The sequence below is a fragment of the Mauremys mutica genome, chromosome 2, assembly GCF_020497125.1.
Source record: "Mauremys mutica isolate MM-2020 ecotype Southern chromosome 2, ASM2049712v1, whole genome shotgun sequence".
Lineage (NCBI taxonomy): Eukaryota > Metazoa > Chordata > Testudines > Geoemydidae > Mauremys > Mauremys mutica.
In genome coordinates this window covers 72,332,699-72,353,557 of record NC_059073.1, presented here as the reverse complement: position 1 = coordinate 72,353,557, position 20,859 = coordinate 72,332,699, and the positions used below count along the sequence as shown (strand labels likewise).

The following is a 20,859-nucleotide window of genomic DNA, read 5'->3' as shown; positions in this document are numbered from 1 at the left end:
GGGCCCAGGGGCTCTCAGCCAATTGGAGGGGGGTCCCTGGAAAAATACTTGACGCTCTTGCAGGGGAAATGGGGTTGAGTGTAGGGGCTTTCCCTGCTCTGCCTGCCCACCCGGCACTCCTGCTGGGGGAGCAGAGGAAGCCCCTGTGCCCCAACCCTGATCCCCGCCAGGAGCGCCAGGCAGATGAAGCGGGACAAGCCCCCATGTCCCAACCCCATTTCCCCTGTGTCAGAGAAAAACTCAGTTCTCGCTTTTTCGTTTGGGTGCAGCAAAATCAAATACTTTATTATTTCTCCAGTAATTACAATGGAGGGAGAGAGTGCCATAGGACACAGGGTCGCCCCAGTCCTGGACAGGTCTCTCAACTGGTAAACAATTACAGCAAGCCTTTATACTTTTGTTACAGACAATAACTAGCAATAATACAGACAATAGAGAGCAACAACTACATTTTGTTTATACATAAGCCATTCTGCTATCTTGTTTGTCTCACTCCTAAGAAAAGCAAGCCTGCATATTTGGTTATCAGTTACAAGGTCGTAATAACTTTGTACACAGTTCTTTCCCCATGTCTCACGCTATCCTTGCTTCTAGAAGTCTCACGTCATTAGGGTTACAGCTGGGCTAACTCTTGCTAACTGACTGACATGTGTTAAGATCCCCTTCAAATCCTTATTAATTCTTTCCCTGCTTCCACACTCCCCCCTTTTGTACTTCTAGTACAACAAATATTTTCAAATCTCTATTTGCATTAATTCGTGGATTTCAGATTCCACATCAGATGTTTCAACCTTAGGGGTTTTGATTGGATGTAATGACAATGCATGATTAGCATGAACATGAAAGGTATTACTATCATTACGTTATTTACAACAACAACAACAATAACATAATCCGAAGCTAACTAACAATACTACAAACAATAACATTCCCATAGGAATAATATAATGGGGCTGTTGTACAATTTTGATTACAAAGCACAAGACATCATACTTAGTACACAAAGTAGACACTCTATAAGCTGTATGAAAGGCATTCTTTTCAGCTTGATATATATTCTGAAGCATGTGAATTTGCCCTTGCAATTCAGAGATTCTTTGAACCTCTGGTAACAATGAAAGCAAATTTGGAAACCGATCAGGCACTACTATAGTCCAATTAAAATATATCTGAAATCGAAGAGCTACTTACAACATTCTATCTGCAGGCCAGTAAATAATATGATTGCCTGCAGCAGTGGTAAGATTAATATGTATATCTTGCAATGTGGTGGCTGTAACATACACACAGCTATCATTAGCTTGAAAAAGTGGGCGTCCTGTCAGGGTAGTTCCTTGACCTCCACCCTCTCAGCAAATATTGTCATAAACAGTGACAACTTCCCCTGGCTTCAGTTTATAGATACACTGAGCTGTGGTGGTTCTAACGGCTAAAATGTCCATTGACATTTATCCAAAATGTCAGGTGTTATTCTAGGGATACTGTCTATAAATCAGTTAGGTATACCAGGTGGTCTAATTTCCCAGATGTCTCGGTAAATAATTCAGTCCCACATGCATCCTCCTCATGGACCCGGCAGGATTCGGTATGTGGGAGCCCCCCTAACCAGTCCAAATGCTTGGAAGGAGCACTGTGAACGTCCACATTTCCATCCAGAAAGTTTCCAAGTATGTTTCCATGACCATAGATCAGATGGTTCCTGATGTGTCTGTAAGGGCAGTGGGCCAAGTCTGGTGCTCAAGATCCCTCGGAATGGCCATCATCTGGTCATTCAGGAAATCCTGAGTTTCTAAACATACTAGATCCCACTGCAATGCCTTCCCAGCCTCAGTGATATTCAATACCATCTCTGTCAGTAACTTCTGGGTCATAGAACTAAGGGTGGAAATGACATGTAACTCACCAACTCCAGCCTGTACTTAAGATAGCTGAGCTTCAAAAATAAGGCTAGTGGCCTTTTCTAGTTGGCCCAATTTCTTATCATGTTCCTGGCTTTTAAGAATATTCCAAATGGCTACTACATTATTGGCCCCAGCCCACAGGGATCTGGTCAATTCCCTTCTTGTCCAGAGGAAATAACCCAGGCTTTTTGTTGTGCTAATCTAATGGCAGCCCCTTGTGAGCAATCTGGGTATGTAAAAGTGATCTGAAAACTGGATAAGGGCAATGTCATTTAAAATCCAATTAGGGAGGGCAATACATACTGAAGGATTTATCCAAAACACAGGGCGCAGCCTGTAGAATAAACCCCAAAATCCAATCAATACCACATTCCCAAGCATGGGTCCCACAATTTTTTTTTTCCTGCCAGTGTGTAATTCTTTGTTTCTTCACCAGGGTCAGTTCTCAATGTCCTTTCTGGTCAGGAATTCCTGGACTTTGGCAATGTCAGTGGAGTGGGTGTTTCTTCTTCTTTCCCGAAGCAGTCGTGGTTCAGCATCCTACAGGGGAGATTACCAGACATCACCCTGTAATGGTTTTGCTTCTTCTAGAAAAGTTCAAAGGCACAGTAGATTTGTTAGTGGACAAGGGAGAGGTTACGAGCACGTCACCTTGTCCTTTTTCCTGCTGTCCAGAAGGTACAGCAGAACTAGAAGAAAGAATAGGCTAATCATCAGTAGGAAAATTCTCCTGATGTGGAGGGGTCTTTTTGCAGTGAGAATCCTGGGTCCAAGCAGTCAGTCTGTGGCACTTCACAGCGGTGTTGGTAGTCAACAGGACTTGGAAAGGGCCTTTCCAGCGTGGAGCCAAGGCAGTCTTTCGTTGATGGATCTTTATGTAGACCCAGTCTCCTGGTTCCAATGAGTGGCAAGGTTGCACAGGATCCTTCGGTAGTGCTTCCTTCACCTGTGTATAAAAAGACTTAACACATTTCATTAGTGCCTGACAATACTTAAGCATTATGTTATCCATCAAATGAATGTCCATCTGAGCTGGGGTTAGTGGGGGTGCAGTTGGTAGTCGCATTGGGCGTCCTGTCAAAATCTCATGAGGGCTGAGTCCAGTCTTTCGATTGGGAATGGCTCTCATACTCATCAGTGCCAAAGGAAGGGCATCTGGCCACTTCAAGTTTGTCTCAGCACAAATCTTGGCCAGTTTATTCTTTAAAATCCGGTTCTGGCGTTCCACTGTCCCAGCAGACTGTGGGTGGTGAGGGCAGTGAGCTGCACATAACTCCTTTACAATCTGTCCAGTAAAATGAGTTCCACGATTACTGTTGATACTCACAGGGATGCCAAAACGTGTATAAAAATCTTTAAGCAGAAGTTTCACAACAGTCCTGGCATCTGCTTTCCTGCAAGGAAAAGCTTCAACCCAATTGGTAAATACATCAACTAAAACTAATACATATTCATAACCACAACATTTAGACATTTGAATAAAATCAATCCGAATATTTACAAAAGGTCCCCAAGGAGGAGGGTGGGCTGCCCGCTTAGCTTTAACAGCTTTACCAATGTTGTGCTGTTGACAAATCACACAGTGTTGACAGTAGGAATGTGCTACAGAAGGGAAACTCGGTGCACACCAATCTATGTTAACTGCAGCAACCATCCCCTCTTTGCTCACGTGTGCCATTCCATGGTATATGCGAGCAAGAAAGGACAGTAACATTTTCGGTGCCACCAAGCGACCATCCGGGGCACACCAAAGATCAGTATGTAAAATGCATCCAGCAGCACTCCAAGAGTGTTTCTCGGTTCGTGATGCAGCCTCCTGGATCTTAGCCAGATCCTCAAGGGAGGCTAGTGAAGGCTGCTCAATTAGGACACAAGTATGTTCAGCCTGAGGTACGGAAAGGGTCGCTGCTTTGGCTGCAGAGTCTGCCAAAGCATTTCCATGGGTAACTTCATCATGAGGGGTCTTGTGAGCGGTACATTTAACAACAGCAATAGCTTCCTACCATCCCCAGCCCTCTGGCTAGAAATCTGAGGTAGCCAGAAGATCCCATGCACAATATGGGGAGTGGGTTAAGTTGTCATGTCATTGCTTCCAAAGACCGTCGGTATGCAAATTTTAACAATTTGTAATTAAAAGATTTGGCCAATGTAGTTTCAATGGAGAGTGTTGGGAATGCTCCCACATCACTCAGGAAAAATATGAATGCTCCAAGCCTTAAGCCACTTTAATACTCACACATGTCCAGACTGGCCACGTCTGTGTATAATGGTCAGAGAAGGGGGAATAGGTGGACGGGAGATTATCCTGTATACAGCGTGTTCAGAATTTCCAACATACTTCTGCTCTTGGGATGGCTGTTCTTTTACACCCTGGAATCTCCTGCGGTGTCTCTTTCAGAGATTCCAGTTCAGGTTAGCTGCCTGTGGCTTTTCCAGGAATTTCCAAGCCACACCAGCTACAGGGTCGCAGAAGCACACTGCTGGATCTCACTGGAAAGTTAAGCTTTGCAAATGTAATTTCAATTCTGTAACTTGTATTGCCTTTGGTTTGCCTGTGTCTCTATTTTTCCACAACCAGCTGGAGCTGAAAGCAGTTTTTCTTTGCACTTAGCATAGTCTGCGCTGGTTCTTGACCTTGAACGTAGAGCAACTTTCCCTTTATCTCTGGGCTAAGCTGAATTTCAAATTAACCCGTTCCTAGACAAATTGCTCACATTGTGTCAGAGGCTTTTCTTTGGTGATTAAAAGCTCTTCTGAGATATATGATCTTATCTAGATTGAAGGTACCTTCTAATGGGCATTGTTTAGATGGATTTTCACAAGTGTGAAGATTCCAATTCTCTAAATACCTGCAGGTTTTAGGACCATAATGTACGTACATGGAATATGCTGGGGTACCCTTAGGGGGTGAGGTGGAATGCTTAGACTGTCCCTTACCCATTTTCCATTTACACACACAGAGAGGGTGCCCTGTCCGCGCTAGCGGCTCAGAAACTAAGGATCTCTCCCTACAGGGCACTCACACAGGAGAGACTAACGGGAATGACCATGACTCTCCTACACCTCCCTTCAGCAAAGAGCGTTGGCTAGTCTCTGGGAGACGGTGCCGCTTACTCTGATTGCATCCAGTGAGATGATCAGACTGTCAGTAGCCCACATGGAAAGGAAGGGGGGGAGGGAAGATGGGTTCACACACTCCTAGACTCAGGAAGCTTCCTCACCGGACAATGCCAGGCCGAGTCAGCCCACCGTGGGTCAGATCTCCTAAAGATCCACTAGTTACCGGGCTTGCGTTAGAGTAGTCCTGATCACTAGCTTTCGCTTCACAGGGTACTCTGGGCGTCTTCCGGTAACAGTCACTACACCAAGGCCTCTTTTTTCTTTTTTTCCTCTTTTTCTTCTTTACCTCTGGTTTTTTTTTATTTTATTTTATTTATTTATTTATTTATTTAAACCACGATGCATCTTTACCTGGTCCGGACCAATACCATGAGGCGGTATAACAACCCCTCTTGAGGCGGTAAAAACCCATCAGCACCGGTGCATTCTAATGCATAGGTAAATGCATTACCTTATGCATTACCTTGGCCAACTCAGCAGTTCCCAATACTGCTATAAACTAACCTTGTTGGTTAGTCCCCAATACCACTTTGCATCTGATCTTGCTGCACAGTCAATAAGTTCAGATGGCGTGAGCCCAACAGAGACAGACGTCCTCACGGACAGTCCTCCTCCGATACCCCAATAGAGATTTCAAAAGGTCTCATACCTCTCATGTGGCGCCATGGGGTTCGAAGGGGAATGATCCGTAGTAGCCGTCTGTGGGTCCGTGGGCGTTGCCATCCCGGACGAGCCCCCAAATTGTCAGAGAAACACTCAGTTCTCGCTTTTTCATTTGGGTGCAGCAAAATCAAATACTTTATTATTTCTCCAGTAATTACAATGGAGGGAGAGAGTGCCATAGGACACAGGGTCGCCCCAGTCCTGGACAGGTCTCTCAACTGGTAAACAATTACAGCAAGCCTTTATACTTTTGTTACAGACAATAACTAGCAATAATACAGACAATAGAGAGCAACAACTACATTTTGTTTATACATAAGCCATTCTGCTATCTTGTTTGTCTCACTCCTAAGAAAAGCAAGCCTGCATATTTGGTTATCAGTTACAAGGTCGTAATAACTTTGTACACAGTTCTTTCCCTATGTCTCACGCTATCCTTGCTTCTAGAAGTCTCACGTCATTAGGGTTACAGCTGGGCTAACTCTTGCTAACTGACTGACATGTATTAAGATCCCCTTCAAATCCTTATTAATTCTTTCCCTGCTTCCACACCTGGCAGGAACACCAGGGTGGGCTGGGGAGATTACAGGTGGAAGGGTCCCACACTTTCTCTGGCCCAGGGCCCCACAAACCCCTAACTTGCTTCTATCACTCTGCAACTTCCTAAGAGGAAGGAAGTCTAGGGATGGATCTTCCTCCTCCTGCTGCTCTGCTCTCCTTTGCTCTCCAAAGTAAGGGATCTTCAGCACCAGTGGCCAGCCCACAGATCCTTTAATTATATCTGTCTGTAACCACTGTGAACAGGACAGCTTCTTTGATATCAGGCAGTAGTGGAGGCCCTGACCAGGCAGGAATAAGTGATACGGCACAGCTCTTCTACTAGTCAGAGAGCACCACTTGAGACCGGGCCTACCCCCGATGTCTTCAACTGTTTGGCTCTATTGCTAGCCACCTCATTCCACCCCTTCCCCCCCGTTTGCACAAAAGTGAGTAAATGTAAAAGCAAAACAAAAGAGCCCCAAACCACAGAGCGGTGTCCCTTTAAGTGTGGGACTATATAGAACCCCTAAGTGGGCCTTAACTGGGGGTGTCAAACTCATTCAGTAAAGAGGGCTGAATTCCACTTTCAGTTATAGTTTGTGGGCCCAGGCAGAAATTTAGAACTACATAATCTCCCACCATCCACAGCAGAATGTCCACTGATGTCAATGGGAGGTTTGCACAGAAATCAAGAGTAGAATCAGGCCTTTGTATAGAAACTAAAGTTTTAGTCACTGTTCTTAGTACTTTATTGGTACAATCAGTATCACTGAGTTGGAAAATGTGCACTCCACCCCGTTTTAGGCCACTCCTGTTTTCACCTTTTGTTTCTCTTCCTTTCTGCACCCTTGTTTCTTGGTTTCTCAACTTCTTCTTTGTCTTTGTGTTTGTCTTGGTCTCCCTCTCTGCATTTCCTTCCCTGTAGCAGTGCTTATCCCTCCAGGCTTCATTCCCACCATCTTCTCCATTCCCTCTGCTAATATGACCAGCAATGCAATAGCTCATATTGACAATAAAGTGTCATTTTTAGCAGAGATTCCAATGAGCTGAATAGGGGACAAAGCAGTTCATGCCTCCCCGAGCCTTTGTTTTAGGCTGTCTACAGACTCAGAAAGACAACACTGTATTGGTTTACTCTAGGTTCACATTTGGAAGGTTTTCTTTTCACCCACAAGGCTAGAAACTTACTTTTATAGTTTTAAATGAATGATGAGATTCTGCACAACCTGAATAAGTCACAAGGGACACATAAATACATCAGGTAAGCGAGATCTAGCCTGCAATCTCTATGTTCGAAACTCTTACCTATAGCCAAATCCAACACTACCCAAACAATTGTTCCTTTGAGGTGGAACTTTAAAAATATTAAATAATTTTTCATTGTTACACGTCCTCTGCAACTCCCATTTCTAGCAAGGATTGGAAGTATAAAAATACCTTGAGAGAGGGAGTTCTCGTGGTATTTGTAATCTAAATAGATGCAGGAAATACTGTAAATTTCAAGAGCCCATGTTCTCATGAGTTCCAGTCAAGAGGTCTGGATATGCTTCAGGTAAGTGGAGATAAAATTTTGCATGCTTATTTAAACCAAACAAAAGTATTCTGAGTTTTCCTCCTGGCTACTGCTTGTTTACATTGATATCCAAATAGTGTTGATTGGTTTGAGGGCTTTTTTTTTTTTTAAAGAGTTGTGTAAATAGTTTTTCCATATGGAGGGACCTTGGTATAAGCACAAGGGAATGGAGTGAATATGATGCAGCTTTTGCTTTAACTTTATCTTTCTTGATTTTTAGAGTGCTTTTATATCTCAGCCTTTACAGTAATATGTATACAGTACACCTCGCCATATATAAATCAAACCCCATCTTAGGGAGAAAAGACAGGAAAATAAATCATTTCTACCTGCATTTTTACTTAAATCTGCTCTGAATTAGTAGTTTTTATCAGTACAGGTAGTTTTAGTTTTATAATAGCCAAGGCCCACATCAGCTGAAGTGAAGTGCACAGAGTAACTTCCGGGCATGACATCACAGTTACTGGGAAAACTGCACCTCTGACCTTCCTGTATGTGCCCCCTAATATTTAAGGCCTCGGGCTTTCTCTTCTGTTGGGATGGAATCCTACAGTTCTCCCACTGTCAGACTAGGTGTTGGGTTGCAGTCCCCGGTATATCAACTGTGATCACCTCAGTAGGTCTGAGGTATGTTCAGACCTTGCTCTTCTGTTCTTTCCAGGGCAATGGCAGTGGTCATCAGTAAGGCTACATTTTAGTCATGAGTATTTTTAGTAAAAGTCATGGACCGGACATAGGCAGTAAACAAAAATTCACAGCCCATGCTCTGTCCATAACTTCTACTATATACCCCTGACTAAATCCTGGGGTCGTGGGGGGGGGGCTGCCTGGGGATGCTGCTAGTGCTGGGAGGAGGCGGGGACGCAGGCAGCAGCATGCAGCCCGGGACCCCTGTTGGTGCAGGAGGGTGAGCAGAAGGTGACATGAAGCCCAGGACCTCCGCTGGTGCTGGGTGTGGGGGGGTGGCAGGGCTGGCAGAGTTTGGGTATGGGAGAGGGCGGGAGATTGGGGCACGGGACGGGATGAGGCGGGCTCTGCGTGGTGCTTACCTGGGGGTGCTCCCTGGAAGTGGCGACATCCCCCTCGCTCAGCCCCTAGACGGAGGAATGGCCAGGCCACTCTGTGTGCTGTCTCCACCCAGAATGCTGGCTTCACAGCTCCCATTGGCCAGGAACCATGGCCAATGGGAGCTGTGGGGTTGGTGCCTGCAGGCAAAGGCAGCGTGCAGAGCTTCCTGGCCACGCCTCCGCCTAGGAGCTGAGCGAGGGGAATGTCACCGCTTCTGGACCTTGGAAGTCCTAATTCTCTGGACCCACTCTCTGGACCTGGGAAATCTCAATTCCTTCAAACTACTCCACCCACCTGTCTGTTTTTGTCTCTCTAGAAAGCTGCTTACCATTGACTTCCTCATCACAGTAATCAATACATTTTTTAATAGTGTGTAACCCTTTGATCTGGTAACTTCAACTCTCACTAAAGAAAGTTTAAAACAGGAGCCAGGGTCTCTGAAGCTAACAGCTTGTCCATTGTCTTTCAAATGTGTACCTAGATGTTCTTATTTGTATGTACCTAAATGTTCTCTGTACCATTGTGTGTACCTAGATGTTCTTATTTGGGGAGTCACTGTGTTACTCCCCTATTTGTTCTTCCCACAGCCCCTACTGAATTCAAGCATTATGGTATATCATAAACATTCTACTACTCCAATACAAGTTACATGGTCTCTCACAATAGCAAGGGGACACATCAATGTTCTTAGATTTTTACATACCAGCTTCTACAATAGTCAGCCTCATTTCTGTCGTACCTAGCTAGTGTCATCCCTTACATTTCATTTCCCAGAGTCTGTGAAGAGCTGTCCAGGGATCCAGTGTCTGCATGAGATAAATGGGAAGTAGCATAGGCTGAGTAGATGAGAAGAAACAGTTACTTGACCCTGTGACCTGTATATCATCTCCCCCTGACCACACAGATTACTCAACAAGATAAAACAGCCCAAAGCTGTATTGTATTTCCCGTAGAGTGTTCTTGCCAGGCACTTCCAGAAGAGCTACGCTGTCAGGGAAGTAGGCCTCACCAGGGGCCAAAGCAAGACCTCTGTGCCCATCCACCAGGTTTTGGAGAAGCTCAGAAGGAGAGAGAAGGGACAAGGCTATAGCTTGCTCTTTTGATATAAGAAAATTCAAACTGAAAAATTTCCACAGCATCTCTAAATGATCCTAAAATTCTAAAACGCAATCATCTGGCTTTTCTTATGGTCACTGACTTTTCAAAAATAATATCAGTGGTACATCAGTGCCCTAGGGTCTATATTTTCTGAAAATGTTGTTATGGACATATTTAGTTTTTCCAAGTACTCTCACACTTGCTTTTTAATCAAGAGAAAGTGAGGATGATATAATAAAAAAGCTAATTGCTCAGACTTTTTTTGTTAAGGAAAGATTATTAAAAGCTATTCACCTCAACTATTTTTGAATCCTCGATTCAATTCAGTTTATCTTATTTATAAGAACATAAGAACGGCCATATTGGGTCAGACCAAAGGTCCATCTAACCCAGTATCCTGTCTACTGACAGTGGCCAATGCCAGGTTCCCCAGAGGGAGTGAACCTAACAGATCTACAGTCCATTCTCTCTAGGACTTATTTCCACTGATATAAGAGCTCTTGTAATTTTCTTTAAGCCCTTTGGCTAGCATTAACAACCTGCTCATTTCTCCCTGCCTACTGTGATTGTCTTTTTCTTAACTAACTCTCTATTCTTTTTTGGTTGCTTCCTTCCTTTTCTCTTTATGGCTTAGGATTTTGGGGGGCTTTTTTATTTGTTTTTAAACCAAAATCTTTGAACAGTCTTTCATTAAGCCACATGATCTTTTTCTTGTATACTTCTTTTTTAGAAGAATTGTAATCTGTTGAATCTTGATTGTGTCTTTTAGGATCTGTTGTATTAATTTAAATAGACTATATGGGCTAAAGCTGTTAACATAACCCAGTCTCCATCCAACATTAAACAGTGTTCAGCAACTGTTGGGGTCTGGTGCACAGAGACCTCAGCCTGCTTTGTGCCATGGCAAACACACCATTAAAATCCTTTTTTGACCTTTTATTAAAGATACAGAAAAGAAGCATAACAGTTAAAGTGCAACGTATTACATAAGTCATTCATTTTAACAACACTCCTTGTTCCTTTTCCCTTTAGCTGGGGAGAATTTTTAGAAGGAAAATTCCCTTGTTTGACAGTCTCTTAGATGCTCTTAAAGATAGTAATAACAGTCCTTTTGTGAGAAAGAGAAGTTTGTTGAGATGGCCTAGAGCTGTTTTTGTTGCTGTTAAGGTCTGATCCCATTTCCTAAGGCGACAAAACAAGGCAAACACAAAAAGGGAGAGGAAAAAAACAGCAAAGACACAAGATGCTGCATATGTCTCTGGTGTTCACTCTTACCCACAACCTTACTTCTGGAGAAACATAGGCCCAACACATGGTCCAAACAGCCACTGTCAGACCTGGCAAATTTGTACCAGCACTGGGCTATTTAGGGTGTTGTTTTTAGTTGCCTCTTTCTGTTCACGGTCTTACAGCAATGTTGCAAAATATGCAATCTTGGCCAGTTAACCAGACTCTTATCAGACAGAAGGAAGAAAGGAGAGAGAGAGAAAAGAAAAAAGGATGGGGAAAGAAAGGACGCATGGTGGGACGGGAGAGAAAGACAAAGTCTCATAACCCAACTGTTCTTTGGGATTCATCTGCAGCTAATAGAGGTGGTGATATCATCTTGGTCCCCCACTCTGGCCCAGTCTGGGCAGGATATCACTCAGGATTAGGATGAAGATGGCAGGAGATGCTGGGGGTGGCTGCCATGATGGTGAAGCTCGTTCTTGTAGCCATTCCCCCTCCCCCACCAAAGTCTCTTTCTTTAAAAATGAAAGGGAGTGATGGGTGGAACCCATTATTAATTATTATGATGCCCTCATTATTTTGTCTTCCAGTTAGGCCTAATATCTGATACACCAATTTTGGTTCTTAAATTTCCACTCCCACATTTCCTTGTTTACCAAGTTTTATCTTAACATAATTCTTGAGTTATATCAGTTGGCCTTTTTTGTTTGGACTAATTCAGTCTGTCTCCCCTTTGTACCTTTCCTCACCAACATTTGTTGTTATAGATTATTCTAATATCCTATGAATTTTCACATACTTTTTACAGCTGCGGTCACAATTAGGGTAAATTTGTAGGCCCAGTTACCACAATAGATCCCACAGCCTCTTTTCACTCTAGTGGATTTCAATACTTCCTCCTTTAGTGAGGTTCAAAAGAGGGGTCAAATTCTGACTCTCTGACTGCATGAGCATGAATCCCATCCTACTGCTCGGGGAAGTAGAAATGGAATCTTGGGGCTGGATCAACCTCAGGGAATGGCCACAGAGTTTTTGCAGCCAGTTAGCCATATATAGCAATGAATTATCTGGGGAGTGATGCCTCCTTCAACATGGCCACATAGCTGATGAGATCTCTCCACTTGAATAAGAATTGGGAACATAGTCAGTCAGAGACCTGAGTGGCCTTCTTGTAGTAGTAGTAGGAACTTTAACGCAGCAATTGGTCTCATTTGACCAAACAGCTACCCCACAGGGCATTCAGGGTCTAAGGAGAGAGCTCATGGCCCATACAGTCCCCCTACTCCAACTCCTCCAGCCACCTAATATTATTTGGAAAAAGTTCTGTCTGAGCCCTCCACTGAGCCACCGTGGGCCCAAACTACATGACTACTAAACAGCTACTCCACAGCACAATCTTATAGTCTCCAACTGTCTGGAGCAGGAGTCAGGTTGATGCATAGCTCCTCACAGGAGGAGCACAGAATCTCTGTGTCCATATGATTTGGGCCTAAATATCTTGATTTCTCACAGTTCTTCTCTAGAATCTGGACATTATTAGGGCAGCAGGATTTATACCATCCCTTTGTTAAATTATCAGCTGCTACAGAAGGAAGGTTTCTTTCCTGGCTGACATTGCCTAGCCAAGCTGAGTGTGGACAATGTGCCATCTTACCTATTTTTTTCCTATATTTAGGGGCCTATACATGTAGTTGGGATATTTCAGATTTTTTTTCAACTTTTTTCTGATGCAAAGCATAAGTCATTCATAAGGGAGAAGAATATTCCTCATTCTTTTGAATATGCTTGTAGAATTAAAAGAACACACTAAATATTGTAGCTGACATGTTGAGGATATCTCAAAATGAGACAGATTGCACTAATTTATATGTAAAATGATTGGTAGTGACCCGTCTCAAGAAGAGAATTCTTTACTATCCCAGTTGCCACTCCAAATGCGAGGCGCAAGAAATATCATTCACTACCTGATTATCCTCCTCATTTTGTAGCTTTGCTGCTTTACAAATGACCCATGAAACATGGTAGTCAAAATCAATAACATTCCTATAGTATTCAGATTCTAGTTGATTCATAAAGCTTTGCTCAACAGATGCTAGTACAATTGGCATATAAACAAATGGCCTTGCAAAACTGGCCTAAAAACCATATGGCTGTATTATTCATTGTTCAGTCCTCTAGGCTTCGTAAATTAGAAAGGCATCTAGCAATCTGTTTGGCAACATCAAGTCCTCAACTCAGTTATGCAAACTACATTTAGAGCCCCAGAGATCTAAATTATCCTTTAATATTTTGGATGCCCAGGGCTGTCTCACATTAATAATGAAAAATACCTCTGTCCCTCATAAATCTGTAATCACCGCTATTGTAGATTTTTATTAGAAATGTTGGATCTGAATGTGGAGTTTATAGGCAAAGTTTTTTATGCCATAGAAGTGAATCCCTCATTTTATATTTCTGACACTATTTCTCTTTTGATCAAAGATAGAGACAGAAAGTAGGAGCATAATCCCTCACCCCATACTCAAAAAGTCTAAGCTGATGCCCCTACATTGATGCAACACCACTCATAAATGGCTTTTCTGATCTGTTCCCAAATATCTGCATTGATGGTACCTTCATTTGAAAGTCTCTTCCACTGACAGATTCCTTTTATTGTTATTTTTTTTTGTAATGCACATCAAATAGTTTTGGGGGTTATTGTTAAGCTTTAAAACATCATTCTTCTTTTTACCCCCATCTGTGTGAACTCGGCAGACTTCCATTTAACCTTTTCAGTCATCATCTTTCATATATTTCACCTTCTAACCTTGTACCCTTTTGTGTTTCTCTCTGTATTGTGTACATTTTCTTGTATTCTCACAAAACAAGCAAACACAGCTCAAGACTCCAAAACCTAGCTTTTCATACTAAAGAAATCTGCTGACATATTTAGACAAGCAGCATAACAAACTTCAAAACAAGATTCTCAGCTTTGTACTGTTTGGTGAAGCAAAGTCTCAACCCAAAAAGGAGTGAAACAAAAGATGCCGATACTGAAGGAAGTCTTTCACAGGAATGAACAGTTGATCTTACCCCAGGGGAGCAAAGTTGACACTTTTCACTGCACTAGCCACCCAAGCGTCTGTTGACTGGGTGCAGCCTTCTTCCTACTGACCTATTTAAAGGCTTTCTCCATTTCCAAGCTCCCCATTTCCACATGAACATTGCTTCACTTTACCAGAGAAACTGAGGAAAGGGGATTTAGGACCACTGGTCCTAAAGGGTCTGTACCATCCTTCAGAAGTACACACACAGCATTTCCAGGAATGTTCACATTAGCATGAATCAAACGTTACATTTTTGTATGAATGAATGTATGAATGAATGAATGAATGAATGAATGTAGCATGAATCAAACGTTACATTTCCAGGAATGTTCACATTAGCATGAATCAAACGTTACATTTTTGTCCTCACTTTGTAATGTAAACAACACTTTTAGGCAAAACCCTATCTTCCCCTAAGTTCTGAACATATTAGCCAAGTATTTTCCTGCTGAGAGTTGCTAAGCAACAACCCACAACTGAGTCCTTCTCAACAGGTGTTTCAAATTTCCCTTTCCTGCTGTTGAAGCATCACGTGGAGTTTGGCATCCAAACAAAAAAGAACACAGTTTGAATTTAAAAAAAACTCTTGGAAAAGTGATACAATGGGTGTAGATGCTTCTCATTCCATGCTGAACCCTGTCCCCCTGGTTTACCCTCTATGCTGAGGAGAATTTTGGATAGAGCTGGTGAGAAGAGCTTTATAGGCCTTGAGCATCTTTGCTTGTATACTGTAGGTTCTTAAGAATCATGTCAACTTTGCCTTAAGTAACAAGACAAGATTACTTCAGCATTTGTTGCATTCCAGGGAATAGTGCAAATACTGAGGTAATTTTATTTAAGACAATTGGAAATTACTATTGTAGTTGTGACAACAACTTACCTTCTTATTTTATGTCACATATTTTTCCACAGTGCAATATGTGGCCATGGACAAAGTATTGTCTCCATAACATATGGTGAGGTAGGCTGGTGGTAACCTGGGATTGTTGTCTATTATGCATAAACATTCATTTTACTGTTACTTCATCCTCCCATCATTCCACCTTACCCTTTCCCCTGCTGTTTGCCACTGTTGCATGGCACTGTTATTGTAAACTTTGAGCTCTACAGGACAGGGATTATTGTCTTAGATGTGTTTGCACAGCACCTAGCACCATGGGACCTTGATCAGGATCTGTGTGTGTGTGTCTACACTGGGCTGGGAGCAAGTCTCCCAGCATGGGTAGACAGACTCACACTAGCAGGGCTCAAGCTAGCATGCTAAAAATAACAATGTGGATGTTCTGGCTGGAGCAAAAGTTTGGGCTCTCAAGTTTGCCTTATCCCCTTGGTTCAAAGTCCAAGCTCCAGCCTGAACTAGAATGTTCATGTTGCTATTTTTAGCATACTAGCCTAAGCCCTGCTAGTGCAGATCTGTCTTCCCATGCTGGTGTGCTCAGTCTCAGCTGCAGTGTAGATACATCCTAGGAGCTGTTGTAACAGTCAAATCAATCTGAGGCCAATGTGGTTATTAATAGGAGGCCATATTACATTCTCTTCTTCCATGTTCTGATATACCTATTAATATATCCCAGTGTATTGTTCACTCCTCCTATTGGGCTCCCTGAAAGTGGCACAATGAGATCATGCCCTAGTTTCCTTCCCCACTTTTTCTCTTGGCGCTTCCCTATGTTATTGTTATTTTCTAATCACATTCTCATACTTTGAACTTCTGCATTTTCCCCTCTGTGTATAACCTTGTTTTAAAAGCAAAACCTCATCCTGCAAATATTAGGCCAGGTCCTAACATTCTCAAGGGTCCTTCAGAAAATTCTTTCCCCTCCCCTGTTTATTATCCTTCCTGAAATGTGAACGATAAAGATTCAATTATTTTGCACACACAACACTAGGATTTTTAAGTTACTTATTGTGACTGCATGCTTCTCTCACCTACATTTCACAACACAAAGTCTTCATGCTTTGTACCAAATAAATAAACCTACATGTACAACCTACTGAACAAGACTGTTCAAAAAGATGGATTTTGCCAATGTAACCCAAAATGGCACCATCCCATGCATCATTGTAGAATTGTTCCCTACAGTACATTTTCTAATAACTTGTCCAGCCTATTTAAATGATTCAAATGGTGGTGCTTTCAGTACTTCTTTTTGTGAGTAATTCCAAAGGCTGATATACCTTACCATAAAATAGTTTATTCCATTATTCAGCCTGAATTGCCCTTTGCTTAATTTCATCCCATCACTCCTAATTGTATTCCTTTTTACCAACAGTTTCTTTCCCTCACTGATATCTACAGCATTCCAATAATTACAGATTGATTCTAGTTATGCTGTGTAATACCTTATTCCAAATTAGTTCATTTGAGTTTGAGCAAATTCATCTTTGGCTTGACTCCATTACACTGGATTACATAAGGGGAAATGAACTGAATTGTGTTTCAGCAGGGATGAATTTGGCCCAGTAAGCTTAGCCTGGCAAATTGCTGACAGAAAGGATACTCTGATTGTGTGCAAGTATATGAAGGCTATAAATACAGATGAGGGAGAGAATTGGTTATATTGGTAAAAGGGAATATAACTAGGAGTGACGGGATGAAATTAAACAAAAAGCAATTTAGGGTGAATAACAGAACAAATTACTTAATAGCAAAAGCTAAAAGTCTTTGGAACTGATCACCAAGAGGAGTAATGAAAGCTTCCTCATCTGATCTATTTAAAGTAGCTGGACAAATCAATTAGAAATGTACCATCGGGAACAAGTCTACAGTAGTGGAAGGTGGCATGCAGATTATCTAATGGATCTGTGCTAGCTCTAATATCTGTGATTCATGTTGACAAAATGTCCAGTACAGAGAAAAATGTTAAAGATACAGTTAAAAGTTGGCAAACTGGTAATATGAACAGTAGAGGTTTCATGGTGTCTCATCTTCAAAGTAGTTCAGCAACAACAACTCTATTTCTTTGTAGTTACAGTACACCTAAGTTCTACAGACATTGCCAAAGTCTTTTCACAACTTCCATACCTTCCTGGCTCTATGCATATCAGGGGTCCAAGATGTTTTAAGCAGACAGCACTGGAAACTGCAGTACCAACATACTATGTGCAAATTACAAAACATTCCCAATCAAAGAATAGCCCAAAGGAGAGGCAGTCGGATCCAATGTGTAGGACACTGGACTGGGACTTCTAGGGCCTGCATTCTATTCCTGGGACTGAAACACAGTGCAGCAAGCGATTTCACTTCAGTGCCTCCCGTTTCCTCTACCATCCTTTGTGTGTCTTGTCCATTTAGACTGTAAGCTCACTATACGTCTGTACAGCACCTAGCACAATGGGGCCCCAGACTTGGATGAAGTGTTTAGGTTCTACCATAATACAACATTACCATTTCAGTGAAGAAGTGTTGCAATAGTAAGTATTTTTGTTGCACTTTTATAGGATGTTGCAGCCGAGATTTCAATGTCTTTTCAACTATTAAGTGACTTTGTCTCTCAGTCTTCCTGTGAGGTAAGGACATTATTATTCCCATTTAAAAGATGGGGTGACAGCAACATAGAGAAATTAAGTGCTCAATTTTGGCAGTTGCTAACTGTCCTGCAGAGAGGTTCTGCAAAGCTGCCCTGACCTATGCTAAGCACTGGGAGGGATTGCATGTCACAGTTCCCAGATCTGCAGAGGAAGTACACTCACAGTATCATCCCTTAAGAAGGTGGAGTGGGCACCTGCAGACTGGTGTTGTGGGGAGGACATGATCATGGCCCCACCTCCTTTTGCACCATTTCCTACCCTCTTTGGGGAGGCTTCTACCAGAAAGAACTAAAGGGCACCAGAAAGGAGCAGTCCTTGACCTGGGAGTATACAAAGATAGCACTTTTGCCCAGGCCTTGTGCAGTGGGCACTAAGGATCACGCCTTCTCATATTACAGTCAAATAGATTTATGCATTATTGAAAGAAAATGGTTCCTCTGGTGCATAATAAAATCCTGTAACCTTGATGTAATTGGCTGGAAACACCAGCCTGTTACCTCATCCATACATGAACTAGGAGAGCCTATTAGTAGTTAGAAGAGATTGTCCCACTTCGAGAACTAACGCCGACCCAAACCCCATCTGACCAGCCAATCCACCATGAAAGGGAACCCATTCTCCCTCTGACCACCAACCCTGAGGCTGCAGGATGCTTTGCTCACACTGAATGGCGTCAGGATAGTCCATCTTCTGCTTAAAAGATTTCTGAAGTTCAGGGAGCTGGTGGAATCATACTGGAAGAAAGCAAGATCTAGGCGTGCTGGGAGAAGGGCAAGAAAAGTGGGTAAAGCAGAAGGAGGAAGCAGAAAAAAAGACTTCACTAGTCAAGCTGTTCAAAAAAATATATAGGGATGTATTTATATACCCAGCAGAACTGCTAAATCTTTTGCAGTTTTGCAGAGAATGTATGTTATATAATGGGTCTTCAACCTTTTTCTTGATGAGGCCCCAGTCAACATGCTATAAAAACTCCAGGGCCCAGTGGGGGCAGGAGGGGGGTACTTGGGGCTCTGGTTGGGGTGGTGGGGAGACCCTTGGGCATAGGCATAGTTTGACTTCTATTGGGGGGGGCAAGGGCTGGTGGACTCGGGCTAGCTCCACACAGTGGGGTCCAGGGAGGGAGTGCCACCTCCACCCCCTGACTCACTTCAGCAGACCACCCCTGTCTGGGTTATGGGTGGGGGGGGGCTGCAACCAAAAAATATAACTCAAAAGAGGGACTCAGCTCAAAAAGTTTGAAAACCAACACCATTGTGCCCCCCTAACTCTGCCCATTGGCTCAGGGCTTCTGCCCGCAGGGAGCGCCGGGGCTCGGGCTTCAGTTCCACGGGGCTCCCGGCTTCAGTGGTGGGGAAGGGCACTGGGGCTCCTGGCTCGGGGCAGGGGCTGCCAGCTTGGGTGAGGGGGGTCACCAGCTTCAGCCCTGTGTCGCTCCCAGCTTTGGGGAGGGGGGACACTGTAATGAGAGATTTTGCTCTGAATGTTCTGAGATACCTTGCAGCACCTTAATAGACGCTTACAGATAAATCTTGGAGGGGGGTTAAAAAACACCATAAAATTCACTTCTCCCAATTAACATAATTAAGGTGGTGACAGTATCAGGACACTTTGGTTTGCATAAAACAATAATTGATTTTAAGATTAAGGCCCTAAATCAGGGGCGGGCAAACTTTTTGGCCTGAGGGTTGCATCGAGTTTCGTAAATTGTACTGAGGGTAGGCTGGGGAGGGGGTTGAGGGCCGGTTAGGGGAGGGGGTCGTGGCCTGGCCCCCACCTCCTATCTGCCCCCCGTGGGACTCCTGCCTCATCCACACACCCACACTCCCTGTCCCCTGACTGCCCCCAGAACTCCTGCCCCTGACTGCCCCTGCCACCCCATCCAACCCCCCCTCCTTCCTGACTGCCCCCTGGGACCTCTGCCCCCATTCAACCCCCTGTTTCCCCCCGACCACCATCCACGTCCCCACCCCCTGACCACCCACCCAAACTCCCCTGCCCTCTATCCACCTCCCCCCGCTTCCTGCCCCCTTACCACGCTTGCTGGAGCAGCAGTAGCTGGCAGCATTACAGCCGTGCTGCCCGCCACGCTGCTGCCGCTGCTGCCAGCAGCACAGAGCACTGGGTCAGGCCGGGCTCTGCAGCTGCACTGCCCCAGGAGCTCACAGCTCCACCACCCAGAGCATTGCACCAGCAGCGGAGCGAGCTGAGGCTGCGGGGGAGGGGGGAGACCAGGGGAGGAACCAGGGGTGAGCCTCCTGGGCCAGGAGCTCGGGGGCCAGACAGGACGGTCCCGCGGGCTGGGTGTGGCCTGCAGGCCGTAGTTTGCCCACCCCTGCTCTAAATAAACAGTAATTGAAGTTAGTTTAAATTTAGAAAATCCAACATGGTGGATCAAAATGGTGGCGACAGGAATGACATAGTTTAAATTTAGACAGTGGAAAATTCGAGAAGGTTCCAGCAACTCAGAGGGAGGAGCTCTGCTATCTAAAAATAGGTTAGAGGGAAGAGATTTTACCCAAGATGGTGTCGGGGGAGGAGCTCTGTATCTAAAAATAGGTATGATGTAATAGGAAGGTTCTAGAAATATGCTAATATCTGGAAGCTGATTGGATGAGCCAGGCTAATAAATTATCTTATTTTAAGCAATCAGTATATAAGGCTGATACCTAGCAGGCTGAGTGTAGTGGTAGATTTGGGGTGTCTGGAAGAGCAGAAGTGGTGAGGCAGCCGCAGAAGAGAATGCTACCTGAAAAGAAACAAAGAAGGAAAGCAACAGCAAATGCGGAACTTTCCTGAGAGCAGCAGCACAACTCTGAGGTTGCCTTAGCAATGACCTTCAGAGCAGCTACCTGCCAGCAGCTAAGGCCAGCGGCACACTGCTACAAAGGCAGTGGCTTCTAAGGCAGCAGCACCAGCTCCAGGGAAACAGCAACAGCCACCAGGCACTGACACAGTCATCCTTAACATTGACAGAGCAGAAGGACGACTCACAGGGAATTTGGGTACCAGTGTAAGTCTGATCTTCTTTCTACCTATTATTTAAGAGTGC

The 20,859-nt window shown here is 43.8% G+C and overlaps 1 long non-coding RNA gene across 2 annotated transcripts in view; it reads right to left on the bottom strand.

The window, feature by feature from the left end:
• Positions 1–20,595, bottom strand: part of LOC123364488 — a 30,313-nt gene extending 9,718 nt beyond the window's left edge. The window contains exons 1-3 of one of the 2 annotated variants that reach the window (XR_006577127.1): positions 20,477–20,595; positions 18,473–18,570; positions 9,605–9,671 (exon numbers count right to left, since the gene is read on the bottom strand). This is a non-coding gene — a long non-coding RNA (uncharacterized LOC123364488). Of the gene's footprint in view, positions 1–9,604; positions 9,672–18,472; positions 18,571–20,325; positions 20,351–20,476 lie in introns of those variants that run through there. The other variant, XR_006577128.1, reaches the window with a different exon arrangement.
• Between the last annotated feature and the right edge of the window lie 264 nt (positions 20,596–20,859).